This window comes from Gossypium hirsutum, chromosome D13 (assembly GCF_007990345.1).
Source record: "Gossypium hirsutum isolate 1008001.06 chromosome D13, Gossypium_hirsutum_v2.1, whole genome shotgun sequence".
In the NCBI taxonomy this organism is placed as follows: domain Eukaryota; kingdom Viridiplantae; phylum Streptophyta; class Magnoliopsida; order Malvales; family Malvaceae; genus Gossypium; species Gossypium hirsutum.
This window is the reverse complement of record NC_053449.1, coordinates 21316879-21323693: the sequence shown is the minus strand read 5'-3', so window position 1 is coordinate 21323693 and position 6815 is coordinate 21316879. Positions and strand designations below refer to the sequence as shown.

General features: G+C 36.5%; 1 non-coding gene across 1 annotated transcript; it reads right to left on the bottom strand.

The window, feature by feature from the left end:
• Window positions 1-387: 387 nt before the first annotated feature.
• Window positions 388-494, bottom strand: LOC121225920 (small nucleolar RNA R71). The gene has a single exon (XR_005923823.1). It is a non-coding gene; the product is annotated as a small nucleolar RNA R71 (small nucleolar RNA).
• Window positions 495-6815: the final 6321 nt, after the last annotated feature.

Below are 6815 nucleotides of genomic sequence, written 5' to 3'. Positions count from 1 at the left end.
CTCATTGCCGATGATAAGGATTGATGCATCAGACAATATGCTGTGCCACTTGTTACTGAGTTAAACCCAGGAATTAGAAGGCCAGATATTAAGGCAACCCAGTTTGAATTGAAACCAATGATGTTTCAAATGCTACAAACGGGGGGCCAATTTAGTGGTATGCCCACGGAAAATCCACATCTCCACCTTCGATTGTTTATGGAGGTGAGTGATTCATTCAAGATAGTTGGTGCGACTGAAGATGCACTAAGGTTGAAGTTATTTCTGTACTCGTTGCGAGATCGAGCACAAGCATGGCTCAATTCATTGCCATCAAGTTCCATATCTACATGGCAAGAATTAGCAAAGAGATTTTTGGTTAAGTATTTCCCACCTAGCAAAAACGCTAAGTTAAGGAACGCGATCACAACTTTCCAACAATTGGATGATGAGTCTTTGTATGAGGCTTAGGAGCAATTTAAGGAGTTACTTCGTAAGTGTCCTTATCATGGGATTCCTCATTGTATCCAGGTGGAGACATTCTATAATGGTCTCAATGCACATACAATATTGATGGTAAATGCTTCCACGAATGGTGCAATTTTGTGTAAGTCTTATAATGAGGCTTATGAGATCATCGAGAGGATCGCGAGAAATAACTATTAATGACCAACAAATCGAACAACTTCAGGAAGACATGTAGCCGAAGTTCATGAATTTGATGCCCTCACTTTGTTATCAGCTCAGGTATCATCTATTTCCTCTATGATAAAATAGTTAACCGCTAATAGTATTAATAATTCTACAACTCAGCGACCAAGTCCGTTTGAAATAATTTCCTGTGTATACTGTGGGGAAGGTCATTCTTTTGAGAATTGTCCATTAAATCCCAAGTCAGTGTACTATGTGGGGAACCAATATCAAAATAGGAGTGGACAAGGACCCCAGTTTAACTTCTACAGTCCTTCATGGCGTAATCATCCTAACTTTCCTTGGAGCAACCAAGGAAATGGACCGAACGATAACTTATTGCAGCAAAGACCCAACCAATCTTAAGGGTTTAATTAGCAAGCTCCAAAACCACCTTAAGCTGAGGCATCAAACAGTTTGGAGAACTTGTTCAAAGCATACATGGCGAAGAATGACGCTTTGATCCATAGCCAAGCAACAACACTAAAAAATTTGGAAAACCAAATAGGTTAGTTGGCTACGGAGCTTCGTAATAAAACACAAGGAACCTTGCCAAGCAATACTGAGAATCCAAGGAATTTGGGTAAAGAACATATCAAGGTAGTGGCATTGCGAAGTGGTAAGACTCTGGAACCCCGATTGATTGATGTCGAAGATGAGCATGTTGAAAATGAAGAAAGCCAACTAGATGTTGAAGTTCCTATACCAAAGGAATCAGAATCTGCAAAGTCTGACAAGGTAAACCCTGACTTAGTGAATTCAGATATTTTAACATCTTCTTTGGATGTAGATTTACCTACTCAAAAAAGTTGTCTAGTTTAACCGAAAGTTCCACAATATTCTGTTGGTGGAGGCTTTAGAACAAATGTCAAATTATGTGAAGTTTATGGAGGATATACTATCTAAGAAGAAACGACTCAGTGAGTATGAGACTATTGCCTTGACAAAGGAGTGCAGTACATTCCTGCAGAACAAGCTGCCACCAAAATTGAAAGACCCAAGAAGCTTTACTATACCCTGTAACATTGGTGAATCTTACTGTTGTTAAGCTTTGTGTGACTTAGAGGCGAGTATCAGCTTAATGCCTAAGTCTATTTTCAAGATGTTAAGGATAGGTGAAGTAAGACCTACAACTGTGACGCTTCAGCTAGCGAATCAATCTTTATCATATCCCGAAGGAAAGATTGAGGATGTTTTGGTAAGAGTTGATAAATTTATTTTTCCTGCTAATTTCATTGTCTTAGATTTTGAAGGAGATAAGGAAGTGTTGATCCTCCTTGGGAGACCTTTCTTAGCCACGAAAAGAACGTTAATTGATGTGCAGAAAGGAGAACTCACCATGTGAGTTCAAAATGATCAGGTAACCTTTAACATTCTTAAAGTGATGAAATTCCCCGATCCGACAGAGGAGTGTTCAGTTATGGAAGAGATAGAAACCTTGGTTTCTATGGAAAGCAATTTTGAAGAAGATCCATTGGAGAAATCCTTAGATCTTGACCCTTTGGAGGATGAAGAAGGTGAAGAAAACATGGCTTTGATGGAAGCCAATCCGAGAAATTTTATTCAATCCACACGGTTTGAATCGTTAGAGTTGGAAGTCAAAGAATTTGTGCAACCGAAGTTGTCAATTGGAGAACCACCTAAACTCAAACTAAAGGTAGTTCCTTCCCATTTGAAATACGTTTATTTAGGTGACTGTTCTACTTTGCCTGTGATTATTTCAGTAGAACTAAGAAAAGATCAAGAGGAACAACTAATTGTTGTTTTAAAGAAATTTAATAATGCAATTGGTTGGACTATAGCTAATATCCAAGGTATAAGCCCTTCATTTTCCATGCACAAAATCATTTTAGAGGAAGGTGAAAGAGCTCGAATTGATGGGCAAAGGAGGCTCAATCCTATTATGGAAGAAGTTGTGAGAAAGGAAGTGATCAAATGGTTAGATGCAGGAATCATCTATCCTATTTCAAATAGTTCGTGGGTAAGTCCAGTGTAGTGTGTGCCAATGAAAGGTGGAATCACGATTGTTGAAAATGAGCGTAACGAGTTAATTCCAACAAGAACTGTTACCGATTGGAGAATCTGTATTGATTATAGAAAGTTGAACAAAGCCACTCGGAAGGACCATTTTTTGGATCAGATATTAGATCCTAAGGTAGTCATCCGACTCCTACATAAGCATGTGTTTACAAGATTTGGGACTCCAAGAGCTATCATTAGTGATGAAGGTTCTCACTTTGTAAACAAATGGCTTAAGTGGTTGCTTGAAAAATATGATGTAAAGCACAAGATTGCTACTGCTTATCACCCCTAGTCCAATGGGCAAGTTGAAAGAGTGAACAGTGAAATCAAAGGTATCCTTGAAAATGTAGTACACCCTAGTAGGAAAGATTGGTCTCGAAGGCTCGATGTTGCATTGTGGGCCTATTGAACAATATTTAAGACTCCGTTAGGAATGACTCCTTATCAGTTAGTCTTTGGAAAGGCATGTCATTTTCCTTTAGAATTGGAGAATAAAGCTCACTGGGCTTTGAAGTAGTTAAATTTTGATATTAAGCAAGCTGGTGAGAGAAGGATGTTACAATTGGATGAGTTGGAAGAGCTGAGGTTGTTTTCCTATGAGAATGTCGAAATGTGTAAAGAAATATCAAAGAGATGGCATGACGGTCATATACGACCTCGCAAGTTTAAAGAAGGTCAGAAGGTTTTGTTATTTAATTCAAGGCTGAAATTATTTCCTAGGAAGCTGAAATCCCAATGGAAAGGACCCTATACCATCTACCAAGTTTATCCTTATGGAGCTATTGAATTACATGACAATTATAGAGGTACGTTTAATGTTAATGGTCAACGTCTCAAACATTACTCGGATGGTGAAGTTGAGTGAATTGAATCCTTGCTCAAATTAGCAGACCCTTAATTTTTCATGAACTCATTTTGTAAATAAATAAATAATTAGAACTTATTTTCTTAACTTATTACATTTAATTAATTCTGTCTAAAGAGATTGGAACTTAAGCGGGACCGTTGTGACTACTCCAACCTTTCCTTGGAATTAATTTAATGTAATTTGTTAAGAAGAAATTTTCTAATTAAGACTTAAATTTTTTTTTAATTTCATTTATGTTGTTTAAATTTTAAATTTTTATGTTAATAAAGGGGGTCAAATTTGGCCCAAGTACTAATCAGTTTTTTTTTAAGATACAGTCTGAGTTTGAGGCCCAAGACAGCAAAAAGGAGGGAAAAATCTATGCCTTGCCGTCACACCCATTACTTGCCGCTTAAGTAACTTTAATGTAGCTAAATATTTTGTACATGTAGCCCTAATTTTTCCCTATATAAACCCGTCTCCATTCTACTAATTTTCATATCCCTCAAAGCAGTTTGCTTACACCCTAAAAATCCCTAAATCTCTTAATTGTGTCGTTAACCTCAAATCCTGAAAGAAACCCTAGTCATTTTCTTTCTTTTTGCTGAAATTCCCTATTGTAGCCGTAAAGAGATCGTCGCGGCACCATCTTTGCTGTCGCAAGATTTTTGTCGTAGCAAGTTATACCAACTTTGTCAATTTCTCTTTTCTCTCATATGCAGAAACACTGCTAAATTTTTGAGAAAATACCATGTCTCGGAAAAAGAACTAGATTGTCAAAGACTACTCCTAAAAACCTGATTGAGGTTGATGAAGAAGTGAAAGAGTGATTTGATTCAAATTTCAAGCATCAACCTATGATGCTAGAAAAAGGTTTTAACCTGAAGAGCAATGATGTGATGTTTGTTCCTGTGCCAATTAGAAAGATAATCAATGCTCTCAAATTGGAATGATTTTGTGATACTCGTTCACTTCCTGATGATGAACTAGTTCTAGAATTCTATGCTAGTTTGACTACGCAAGATGCTACTGAAGTCATTGTTCGAAAGAAAAAAGGTACCTCTTACTTCTAAGTCCATCAATGATTTGTTTAATTTACATGATGTTGAAGAAGATGAGTACTACCCTATGATGAGCAATACCAATTGGGATTTTCTTCAACAAGTGCTTGATGTTATGAGAAATCCGAGATCCAAATGGATTATAAGAAAGTATGGGAGCCATTCTTGTCAAAGAGAATACTTGAAACCAGTAGCAAAGGTATGGTTTTATTTTGTTCACTATAGTTTTCTGCCTATCTCACACAATTCCACCATCTCGATGGAAGGGATGCTTTTGTTATATACAATTTTGACAGAAAAATCGATTAATATTGGGAAAATTTTCCTCAAAGAGATTCATGATTGTGCTAAAAAGAAGACAAGAAGTTCTTATTTCCCATCATTAATCACTTCACTTTGCTTAAGGGCTCGTGTTAAAACACAAGCAAATTTGAAGGGGTAGTATGTTCAAGGGTGTATTACAAGTTATGATATTGAAAGGTTGGTAGAAAGAGTGCATGAGTTGAAAAAATGAGAGCAAGAGGAACCAACTGAGCCAGAAGCCGAAGAGTCAACGAATAAAATAGAAACTGAAGCTAATTCAGTTACAGACACTAAAGAATAAGAATCTGATAAGGAACTAAATAGTCCTCAACCAACTGAAAGAGCTGAAAACCCTGAACCTAGGGTTGAGCCAGAAGAAGAACTAGTCAAGCTAAGTGTTGAACCTGAATATATAACTCGCATGCCGACTTCTGCAAGTACTTGAAGGAAATCAGAGTTGTTAATTTTGATGGATATGTGCAAGTTCATGCACAATCAACAACAAACTTACTAGAAATATGCAAAAATTAGAGATGATTCAATTTGAAAGACTTTTAATAATATCTCTAATACTTTTGTTTCTGAGTTCCCAGATGCAATCTTTGAGACATGGACGAAAGAGACTGACGTTGCAAGCGATGATGGAGCTAAAGAAGACAAGGGGAATAATTCAAAAAAAAATAAAATGGGGGATTCTTGTGTTATTAGGAAAGACTTGGTATTAGGAAAGACGTTGCAAGGATTTAATTTTTTCAAAATAAAACATAGCAAGCATGAATAAATACTTCCTTAGAAAGAAAAAGACTAAGTGATGTAGCAATGGGAATGAACATGTCTAGGATTGGGTTATTAGGAAAGACTTGGTATTTAAGCAGTTTTAATGACTCACCTCTCTTTCTTTACAACCCTACCTGGTGTTCAGTTTTCATTCATTATTTTATTCTCACAATAAGGACATTCCTTAGTGTAGCTAAAATAGGAATACTTATAGGTTCTGCGCCAGACACTTGGTCTTTATAAAATCAATTTTCAAATTTAATCAGATAAACATTTTTAATCAGACCATAGTATTCATAAAATTTGGAGCCCTGAAATCACAGCCCGAGTTTTGTAAACTTGCCTCAGATACCGCTAAATGTAACGTCCCAAACTTGGCCTAGAAAAAGTTAAACCTGCCTCAGATACCAAGTCAAGAAAGCTACATCGGATCATCCTAGAAAAGTCCAACTTTTTCTATTTAAAGTTTAACTGTCCAAAATCATCTAAGTAGTTGAATCAACATAGAATTCTAGACTTAAAATTCGAACCCAAGCTAAAACACACTATAGTTTAAGTTTAATTTAAGCAGTCAAATAAGTAGATAAGGATGACCAAGCTCCTGCCATGCCGAGTCGCCTAAGTCGGAGGATTACCTAAAATTCAAATAAACAAACAAAATGAGTTGATAAACATAGTGTGTAACTTATAGTTTTTATTGAACATAAACTAAAGAGCACATCTTCAGTTTCTCATAGTTCAACAGTTCTTAGAATTAGATACGGAAGTAGAACAAAATATGTCAGTTATAGATACAGATTACAACATATATAGATGCAAATGCAATACCCCTATCCGCTACACACCATCTCTGTCCAACCCTACACACAAAAAAAGGTATCGAGTACCTGTCCATCCTTACACACCACATAGTGACCGTATGTCACGTTTCAAAAGTCACAGACTAGTTGCCAGAACATAATGAGATAAGTTGCCAGAATTAGATGCATATTCGTGGTTTAGCCACCAATCTTGGCAGATTAATAAACTTCCCCAACTTCCTTCTTATTCAATCCCAACCCCAATACAGATATAGATGTACAGATATAGATATAAGCATACGGTATTACAGATTCAGATTATACTCAGTTAATACA